General features: G+C 40.2%; 1 long non-coding RNA gene across 1 annotated transcript; it reads right to left on the bottom strand.

Moving 5' to 3' along the window:
• Positions 1 to 980: 980 nt before the first annotated feature.
• LOC143415142 (uncharacterized) lies at positions 981 to 1,803 on the bottom strand. Its single transcript, XR_013095752.1, has 2 exons — positions 1,294 to 1,803; positions 981 to 1,212 (listed from the first exon to the last, which is right to left on the bottom strand). It is a non-coding gene; the product is annotated as an uncharacterized LOC143415142 (long non-coding RNA).
• Positions 1,804 to 10,477: the final 8,674 nt, after the last annotated feature.

Below are 10,477 nucleotides of genomic sequence, written 5' to 3'. Positions count from 1 at the left end.
AAAGAAATCAAGAGAAACGCTCCGGGCTGCTCAGTCACTAATTACTGTTACTGTACTTTTATTACAAGTATTATACTGTAAAAGCAGCAGGCTGCACCCTGCTTCAGCTCCTGTGCAGAGCTGATTATTAAATATGTGCAAACAACAGCATGTTTTCAGTCTCTTGCCATATCTGTAAAGACAGTAACATTTTTTTAAAAGCTTGTACTTCAGTAACTCCTCATTAATCCGGAACTATGGTTTAAAGTACTGTAGTGTACTGTAATACTGAAAAAAATGTAAGAGAAGAACTTCAGATCCTGAGTGTGTGAGGACAGAAGAATCAGCTTTATTTCAATATTGAGGGATAAAATTTATATCTGAGTTTGATGGTTCTGTTGTCTTTGTGATTACAGGAGCTGCCCTCAGATTCAGACCTCAGCTCCATTGAGTGACAGCAGACAGATCATCCAACATGTTCACATGTTAACTGTAAAATGAACTGATGAAAACAGTGCAAAGGTTAAAGTACCACACGTGCTGTAGTGAAAGCTGCAGCTGTTTTATTGATAAAGTTAAAGACAAAAAAACAAAAGGATTAATCACTCATGTAACTGTGTCACTATATATCAGCATTAACAGGACCTCAGTTTGTATCTCAGACCTGCACAGCTTCTGTTTTAAACACTTGATGTACTCAGCTGCATGAAGAGCATATGAGATTTTCTCTAACACAATTAAATAAAACCTGATGAAGGTCAAAGGTCGTCACTTGTATGTTTAACTACAAACTTGTCATCTGGAATTTTTTCACAGTTTTTTTTACACATAGTGTGTTATTTACCATAAAGTGATGCAGAGTTATTCATACCAGAGTAATGTAACGGAGCGGAAAGGCTGATTTTATTTCCAAGATGTTTTGTGTTTTTAAAAGGAAGGAAACCTTCCTCAAAACGGGCAGAGCAGTGGAGCCGCCAAGGGAAAGCACACAATTTAAACTGTAAGATTAAAAATATAATTTATTATATTTAAATAGTTAAAAATGTAAAATGAATTAAAACAACCTTGGCCAAGGGATAACACAATAAAAATCAATAAAACACAACATTAAAAGTCCAGTGGGATCCACCACGGCATAAAAGTCACAAAAAACTAAGAAATCCAGCGTAGTAGTAAAAGAGGGAAACCCAGCGGAGTCCTCGCCTTCCTCCCCGCATTCCACGTCCCGGTGCACTGAAGGAAGGGAGGGAGCGGCAGTCACTATTCTTTTCGACAGTTTTACTTTATAAAAAAAGGGATAAGTCAAAGACTTACCCCGGGTGGGCAGAGCTCTCAACTCCGCCCGCCGCTTCTTTAAAACTGCAATCGGCACCAGCTGTCTCACTGCTTCTGCTCTCCCGCAGTGCACAAGCTGGCTCTTGTCGTTATTGCCGTCTGACTGCCCGCTGCGCGTCCCTAGTCGCTGGTGGTGGCGCGTCCCCAGTCGCTGGTCATGTCTCCTAACGCCCAGCTCCACCAGCCCCTTCGGCTTGCAGGCGCCGCCGCCTGGCACCACTTACTCCTGGCCGTCTCTCAAGCCTTTCGGTCGAACTCCTTCCTTTGGTCTGCCAGGCCCTCTTATTGGCCTCTCTGGGATCTCTCGCAGGTGTGATCAGTTTATTATCAGGTAGGGGCGGAGTCTTTCCAGGACAAGTCACCAAATAAATACCATTAAAACATGCAGTAAAACTCATAAAAATAACCCAATGTACAATATTAAAATATTAAAAAGGTAAAACGCAGCAAAACATGCATAGTAAAAAAACTTAGATAACTTGTCCCTTTCCACCCTGTGACAGTAACCAGAGAGGATCACATATTTTTAAATATATAACTTTCTACAGGACTGAATATAATATCTTTATGTAAAAGTCCGGAGCCTCTGGGGAGTATCCAAGTATTTATAACATTACACAAACCAAAGGTCTCATCACAGTGTTCATGAAATGCTGGGTTTATCCATCTCCTGGGGCGGGCCTACAGAGGAGCTCTGAAGATTTCCCTGTGAGGGAGCTGCTGGCGAAGATCATGAGTCCTGCTTGATCAATGCGATGAGCTTCAGTGTTCCTGGTGTTTCTTAAATGAAGCCTCTTTCAGTGGGTCAGCAGAACTTCTGGCACAGGACAGCTGTGATGAAAGAAAAGGAAGAAGTTTCTCCAACCCTCTGGACCCAGAAACCCAGCTTGGTTCTGATGGTCTCCCTCACTAGTTTCTCTCCAGGGTGAATGTAGCTGTTATACATAATATGGATTATTATTAAATGAAAAGAACACATTAGACTACACTACTGAAACGTTCTGCTGCTGTTTTTAAAGTTTCCATGTTACCAGGCTGTAGACTAGAGATTTAAACAGTTTTAGATCCATTACACTCACAGTCTTATGTTAAAATCTCAAAGGACAGCATTATATTTTTGATATTAACAGTAACTCTGGGCCTCTGTGGAGTGTGCAGCTGATCTCATCGCTGTCTAAAAATGGATAAAAAAACACAAGTGTTAAAGACTATTAAGAGTAGCAGGTGTGTAGCATCGCTAACTAGTTAGCAACAAGCCTCCAACACAGTGCGTATGCTAGCGGCTAATGTAGCAAACGAATTAACAACAGAGCGATTTTAGAACTATAAGATGATAAGCTGTGTGTCTTTTTTTATAACAGTGACATGGTTGTATTTACCTTAATTAAACGAGTCGTCAGTCGCGGTAAACCGGCAAAAAACTCGAACCACAGGTGCTACGTAAAAAGTGTAGGGGGGCGTGTTTGCGGTCACGTCCAGCCAGTGTTGCCAACTCCTCAGTAAGGAAAATCGCTATTGGCTGTCCTAAAAGTTGCTAGAAGTCGCTAAATGACGTCATCGCCTAATTTGCATAATTGGTCATGCTAATGTAATTGTGACCTATGTTGTTGGAGAGAGAAATAACATCGTGGAAGAGACATAAAGTGAGTAAAAAACGTCCTAAATGCATTTAGAATTTATTTAGAACTACAAATTAAATTTCTTTTAGCAATTATTGTTTTTTTTAATGTCACAATTCCAACCCTGCTCCTTTACCCGGGCTTGGACCGGCAAAAGTGACCCGAAATAGGCACTCTGGTGGAGTTACTTTGTGTGTGTGTGCTTATAAGTAGTTTTAAACCTTGTGATTCACAAAACAGCATAAGAGTAAAAGAAGAACTGACTGCATTGCAGCACCCGCTGCTTGTTGAGAGTAAAAGCGATACGCGCTTTCACGTCTTTTTAAAAAAAAAAGTCGCTAAGGGGTCTGAAAACTCGCTAAATATAGCGACAAAGTCGCTAAGTTGGCAACACTGAGTCCAGCGGGTGTGTGGGCGGGAGTGTTACACAGTCACTCCACCTCAAGTCACTACTGCGCAGACTCTGGCTCGAAATTTGCAAGATGGCAGCCTCCACAAGTGGGATAGTTTGGCTTCATTTTTGCACAATGGTAGGAGGCGGTGTCGCGTCGTCCATCTTTTTTCTACAGTCATTGGTGAAAACAGCTGTGTGCAGAGCAACAATGGATAATATATCGAGTGCAGAGAGAGTATGAGCATGCAGCGTTTAAAGCGTGGAAGTACTGACCTTACTTTAAGTTTGATTCCATAAAAAGTGACAAAAACATTAGTGTCCGTTGTGCATGGGAAGAAAACTTCTTTTTACACCGAAACCCCCCCCCCCCCCTAAACTTCCAAACACCGAGTGCGCTACGACATAATGGGAAATTCACAGAGAAACTCGCGGATTCTTCAACTGACTGCTGCGGCACACCTGCACCAGGGTAAACCTCCGCCTACCCCACTCCTGCTTTACAGGTGAAAATAGAGCAAAAGGACCGCTGAGTGTTTGACTTTATTTAGTTTCTGCTGTGCTTTACTTACATCTATTTGAAAGAGTGAGTGTAAACACACACACAAAAAAAATATTTTATGTGCTGGAATGTGCAGAAAATAGGTTTAAATATTAAACAAATTTCCTCCAGTCAGAGAATGTTGCATATAATTAAATTTTTGCTTGATGCATAAAGTTAAAAGATTAAAACTAATAAAACAAGTTTTAAAAAGGGACTTTTCCATTTGATTACATTTTGTATGATGGATTATGTAGAAAAAGTAGAATTGGGCTGAAAGATCTATCGCTTTATCACCTATTCAGGTTGTAAATCGTGTTTTTAAAAAGTAACTAAGTAACTAAGTAATTAATTACTTTTGAAAATAAGTAATCAGTAAAGTAACAGGATTACTTTTTGGGGAAGTAATCAGTAATTAGTTACTGATTACTTTTTTCAAGTAACTTGACCAACACTGACAACAACACAACAGCATAGATAGCACAGACGTTAAGGCGGCGAGGCGTGATTGCGGGTGCCGCTCAGGTGTGTCCGCCTCCCCTGCAGCGGCTGCAGACCACGCCCCGCCACACACATTAACCTGGTAAAATACATATTTAGGCAGAAATTTGCAAATATCTATTTTTCATATTTCAGCAGCATAGTGCTTTTTTTCCAATTATTTTTTTAAAAGTCAGGTCAAGGCTCCAAAAGCCCAAACGTGATATGAGGGTGGCGGCTCACAACCGTTTTTGCTTGCTACATGGATCATTTTAGTTCAGCTTTCCTTTTGTTATATTTCTTTAAGAGTTCAAAATGTGTTAATTACACAAATAAAATGTGATTTTCTCTATAGCACTTCATGGATTTCATAAGCAACACACCTTAGTTGTTCACACAAAGTATAAAGGTAAAAAACAATATATACAGTGCTATCTTCATTTTAGGTGTCAAAAAGTATTTGTGGCTCCCAGTGTTTTCTTTTGTGTGGAAACCGGGTCCAAATGGCTCTTTGGGTCTTAAAGGTTGCTGACCCCTGCCCTAGCAGATCCTCATGGACATGGAAAGTATAATCCCAAATTTCTCAGCCAGGTGATTACAGATTGTGGCCTCTTCAGAACATTTCTTCACAGGTTAAAATATTCCAAAGGGTACTGTGTTTAAATGTGATGGCAAGATCTCCTAAACAAAAATCTATATGGGGCAAGTTGGGGAGAGCGACTGGGGTCATGTATGCTGTGCTTCTCTCTTGGCAGCAAAAGCCAGGGATTACAGTGAGAAAAGTGTCAAGTAAGAGACTAATTGCTGTCCTGTTACAGTTTCAACTTGTTTGCCTTTTTTGTCATCACTTTGCCAAGAGGGTGCACGGCGTGGACACCCAAGAATTACGCAACGTAGGATTTTCACCAGTGCAGCAGCAAGGAAGCTGAGGGTAACCAGTGGCAGTCAATATTTTTAAACTGTAACCCCAGTGTTAGCTTATTCAAGTTGATCTACTATTGTCCACATTTAAATGAGACTTGAATAAAGTTAGACTGAATATAAAATCATGTTGTAATTATTATGGCATTTTTCCTGAAATTAGAAGAGAGAGTAGAGCGACGAGGATTGGTTTTATTTAAAACTGCTCAAGCTTGAAGAAAGAACAGTGAAGTGTAGTAGCCAATATGTTTTCATCTGACAAAACAGAGGGTGTGCTGTGAGACAGTCCAGAAAGTAACAAGTGGTGAGTTTAAAAACCTTATCAGACGCCAATAACTTTGCTCGGTTTGGCCCAACTTTTTTTTTGTTTTTTCAGTGGACCTGTTTTGCCAGACCCTCGCCGTGCTGAGACTCCTGCTGTGTTGGTGTACCGATTTCCCTGGAACGAATGAGGGAATTGTATTTTTTTCCCCAGCCTGAAAATCCAAACATGAAAAGTAAATCCATATCTAGTTCCACAATGTTTCTGCAAAGGCTTCTCTTTATTTTTTACCCTTTTCAGAAGTAGCTGAGCACTGGGTGTGCCAATGAGGAACTGGTGGTGCACTCCAAACAACAAAAAAAAGATGCAAGCACATGAAACAAGCACTTAATTATAGTGAGGAGAGGTACCTGGACTTATTCATTTTCCGTAGTGGGGGGAAATTATAGTTTCTAGTAGAGTTTGGAGAAAAAAATAAGCAGAAGTTAAGTTTATTAAAAAAAAGAAAGAAAATTACCTGTTTTTTACATGCACACAGACTGAAAATGTAACACTCGTGTTTTTGACCTTGGTTGTGTGAAAAAGTAATAAAGCAGTTGGGTGGCCTAGTGGGCATAGAGACCTTCCTTTATCAGAAAGGTCGCAGGTTCTATCCCAGCCGACAGCAACTCTGTATCCATCAAAAGCTGTTTATCCTCTGCAAATGTCCTTCAGCAACCCGGCGAACTGCTTACTGCTCACCCACTGCCGCTCTGGCTGACAGCTCCATATCTTAAAGGTAAACACATTTCAACATCACCTGTGACCTAGCAGGGTACACATTATCTAAACAACACTAATGAATATTAATGTCTGCCCATGCCATGTCTATTATGTCGTTTATTCATCTTAAGGATTTCCTAAAGCAAAGCCTCAGCACCTCTCCCATGTACCTGGATTCAGCTTGATCGACTGGCTCGATCGAGGCATTCATCAAACGTCAGACTCTTTTGGCAAAGTGCAACCAGTCTCGGCCTGAATTATGCAGAAGGAGAAAAAAAAAGCTCTAATATTTCTCCCAAAGCCGTTGGTCGATGTTGTATCAGCCGACCCATTTTTATGCTTCTGCTGCTACTGTAGTGATTAATTTTCTTCAAAGTGTTTGAAAACCCATAGCGGAAATAACTTCAGAAGTCCCCCTCAACTCCAAAAATAAAGTCCTTACAAGTTTTAATGTGTCACAGCATTTTTTGGGGAGGGGTGGGTAGGTGGGGTGGGGGTCCAGAGTGTGGTAAACACAGCAATTTATGCATATCCGGTAAGTCAAAGCGCCATGCAGACAACCCGAAATACTGAAGCTCCAACTTGTGACACTAATTATGACATGTCAATGTGCTGAGCATTTACATCTGATTGAAAGCCCTGCGGCAACAGCACAAAGAGTGCAGTTGTTGCTGCTGTAAGCCACTAAGCCAATTTGTCAGAGTAAAAATCAGTAAATCTTTCTCTTTTTCTGTGCTGGACTCCCCCGAGAGTCATACAGTATAAACTGCTGTGAATGCAGACAAAGACAAAGAGGCGAGATAGAGAAAGAAGAAGGAACGCCAGGTAGAGCAAAAGGGGATAAACATTGTTTATGATCCCTTTTGTGCAAGGTCCCAATTTTAATTAGCTCCCAGCTCACGAGGATTTCAGTCAAGGTCCCTGGTTATGTGCAAATTGTTTTATTTGGATTCTCAGCAAGAACCTGCTCTTTCCTCATTGTTTTCTTTTTCCCCCTCCAGCTGCTGATATTCCATAAAGGGAGCTGCACCGGAGACGCGAGCTGACCCCGCTGAGAAGACGTAAAGGCTTTGCAGCGCAGCCAGCGTGGAGGGAGCCAGGCTGGACACTGGCCATGCTTCAGATTAAACGCCATAATTATTAATTCTGCAGCCTCTAATAGAATAGAATAATGTGCCAGTTGCCAAGAGACCGCTCCGCGCTTTCTACGTGGAGAGGCTTCCTGAGACAGACAAGAATAGAGCTTATTCGCCGTGAGCACCGAGGTGAGGAACTACAGGAAAGGGCTTATGAGAGGTTTTTGTTCCAAACATAAAATGCTCACTTCTGGGGAAAAAGTTAATAAAATTTTACTTTTACTGTAAAAGAGCTTTATTTTAGAGAATGGATGATTATTTTAGAAAATGCTGAGAGTTAGTCCTCCAACTATGCAATCCTATCAGTCATTTGTTCCCGCTGTCTACAACATACAGTGAAAGAAGTTGTGAAACAGCAATATGGTGTCACAAACACAATCAGCCCGTGTGCTACACAGGAAGTCTAGTTACAGGCTTTTTCACGTAGCTACATCTTCTAGTCTTTGGCTTGTCTGACCCTGCCCCTGAACCACTCCTGCTTCAAAGGACTCTTGGTGATTACTTTCACTAGAGGCCATCCTTAACCACCTGGATGCTGCCACTCTGGCTCTTCCTTTCCCTTGTTTTTTCAACTTGGTAATAGATATTCTGTTTAGGTTCCTAATTAGTAAAAAGACTAAGGACTCAAAGACACAAAATCACATCTGCGCTGATCAATAAAACTGTGTATAACAGTTGCAATCCTGTCTTGTTCCTTGGTCCTGCAAGATATCTGCAAATGACTATCAAACATTTGGTAAACTTTGTTTTTCTGTGATTTGAGCAACAGGCTACCATTTAGCCACAACCCCAATTCTAAAAAAGTTTGTATGCTGTGATAAATGTAAATAAAGACAGTGGCAGTGGTTTGCAAATTAAGGAAAACCCACATTTTACCACAGCAGAACACAGAAAAACTGTTATCGCCATAACAGTCATCAAAAAAGTTTGAGGGAGAGGGAAACAGCTAGCGTGATGTACCAAGTTTTCTTTTAAAAGTATTAGTGATAGCTAAAGACTTCCCCAAAGTGTATATTTAATATAATCATATTTTTAATTATGCTGATATAATTATACATGCTGTCATGTTTCTGTAACAAGTTTCAGTCCATGTGGGTGATTTGTTTGTATGTATGAAGAGCAGCACTTTGAAGATTAACCTTTTCTGTAACTTTATAATAAATCTATTATTATAAGACATAGCAGCTATATATTATTTCCTTACAGATTTCAATTGAATTTGTGTATCTTGTTAAGCCGTACCAGTTTCATTCTGTTTCCTTTTTTTATATCATTGCGTATATGCTGTACTGTGCAAAAGTTTGAGGTAGTTCATGTTTGTTAAAAGATTTATCCAATCTTTCCAGAGGACAGGGTGAAATTTCTCTGTAGAGACTAGAGATGGCACGATACCACTTTTTTATGTCCGATACCGATACCGATATCATAAATTTGGATATCTGCCGATACCGATATGAATCCGATATAGTGTGTTTTAATCAATAAAACTGTTTTTTAAAAAATATCTTGCTGCATTTTGTATAAGTTCATACTCAAGTTTAAAACAACAACTACACTAAAGCTATTCTGTTATACCTATATGCAAAAAAAAAATATTTATAGTTCAGCAATACTGATCAATCTAATAAACTTAAACTTACACCATCCTCCCTATTCTGGTATTTTAAAGAGTACTTAGCGTAAATATTAAGCAACCTAACTAATAGGGTTCCAACTCCCAGCAACAACAAAAATAAATAAATAAAAAATAGGGAACCACCCCTCACGCTCCACCTCATGATGCTTAATCAACGTAATCAACCTTAATTTGATGCAGTGTGAAAAAAAAATGCACAGAAATCAATTATTTTTCAAGAAATATTAAATAGATTCAACATCTTTCTTCAACAAAATTGCAGACTGTACAGATGGTACCTTCCCAAAGGAAAAAGTACTATAGCTTACTAGGGTATATATATTAGACTTAATAGTTACTATATACAGTAATTGACTTCTATTCATTTTACATCAAATTAAAACTTTCGGTGTAAGATTCGGATAATTATTTATTAAAAGCTCGACATTTTAAATGAGAATAAGAAAGAAAAGTATGTCTTTGTGCCCCCTTTTCCCTGTTAATGCCCTATCGGCCCCCCTGGCTAAACTTTGCTAGATCCGCCCCTGCACAGTTACCAGCGTCAGCTACGTAGAAAAAGATCCTCGAGTAGAAAGTAATAATAAATAAATTCTAACAACAGCTGATCAAGCTTAAACGTGCTGCTGTTGTTTAGCCGCTGGTTTCCTCTTTCTGGTGCAAAGTGGGCCAAAAACAAACCAGAGAGATGGACTCGCGACAGAAAAGCCGATCAGCTGATCATTAAGCAGTTTCATGATTGAAGTAGCAGCAAGAAGAGGCAGTCGCTCCATATATCGCTTGTTAAGCTTAACGCAGGAATGCTTTACAAACATTCAGAGATGGACTTACACACTTGCTTTACTTCTCTCGGGGATAACTTTGTCGGAGATGAAATGCCGGGTTGCTAGCGAAGCTCCACATGCTATCCAGACCACCGACAGGTCCCGCATGCCACAGCCGCTCTATCACGTGATGCATACTGCTCCGACGTGCTAACGTTCTGAGGTGAGTTACAGCGTGTTGCAAGTTTTGTGAGGTGCTTTCGTGATATTTAATGGATCGGATTACATTTTTTATTTTTCTCCGATATCCGATCCAGTAATTTAGGTCAGTATCGGACCGATACCGATACGTAATATCGGATCGGTCCATCTCTAGTAGAGACAAAAACTGTACATAAAAGATGGACATGTCTACCTATGTGAGTCAGAGACAATGATCATGATCAATATGGCTTCTGCGCTCCATCTCTGCAATAGAGGCAACATTACTGCTTTGGCCAACACCATGGTGTTGTTTTGGAGCCACAATGGCTGTATTTGGACAAGCAGCAAAAAAAGGCTCAGTCAAAGAGATAGCAGCAGTATTTGCCAAAACCTTCACCAGATTTAGTGACTCAAATCACTACCTCAATCTGAAGAAAAAGCAAAGCAGAA

The sequence above is a fragment of the Maylandia zebra genome, linkage group LG23, assembly GCF_041146795.1.
Source record: "Maylandia zebra isolate NMK-2024a linkage group LG23, Mzebra_GT3a, whole genome shotgun sequence".
NCBI classification, from domain to species: domain Eukaryota; kingdom Metazoa; phylum Chordata; class Actinopteri; order Cichliformes; family Cichlidae; genus Maylandia; species Maylandia zebra.
The sequence above is the reverse complement of the archived record's forward strand: the minus strand, read 5'-3'. Positions and strand labels throughout refer to the sequence as shown.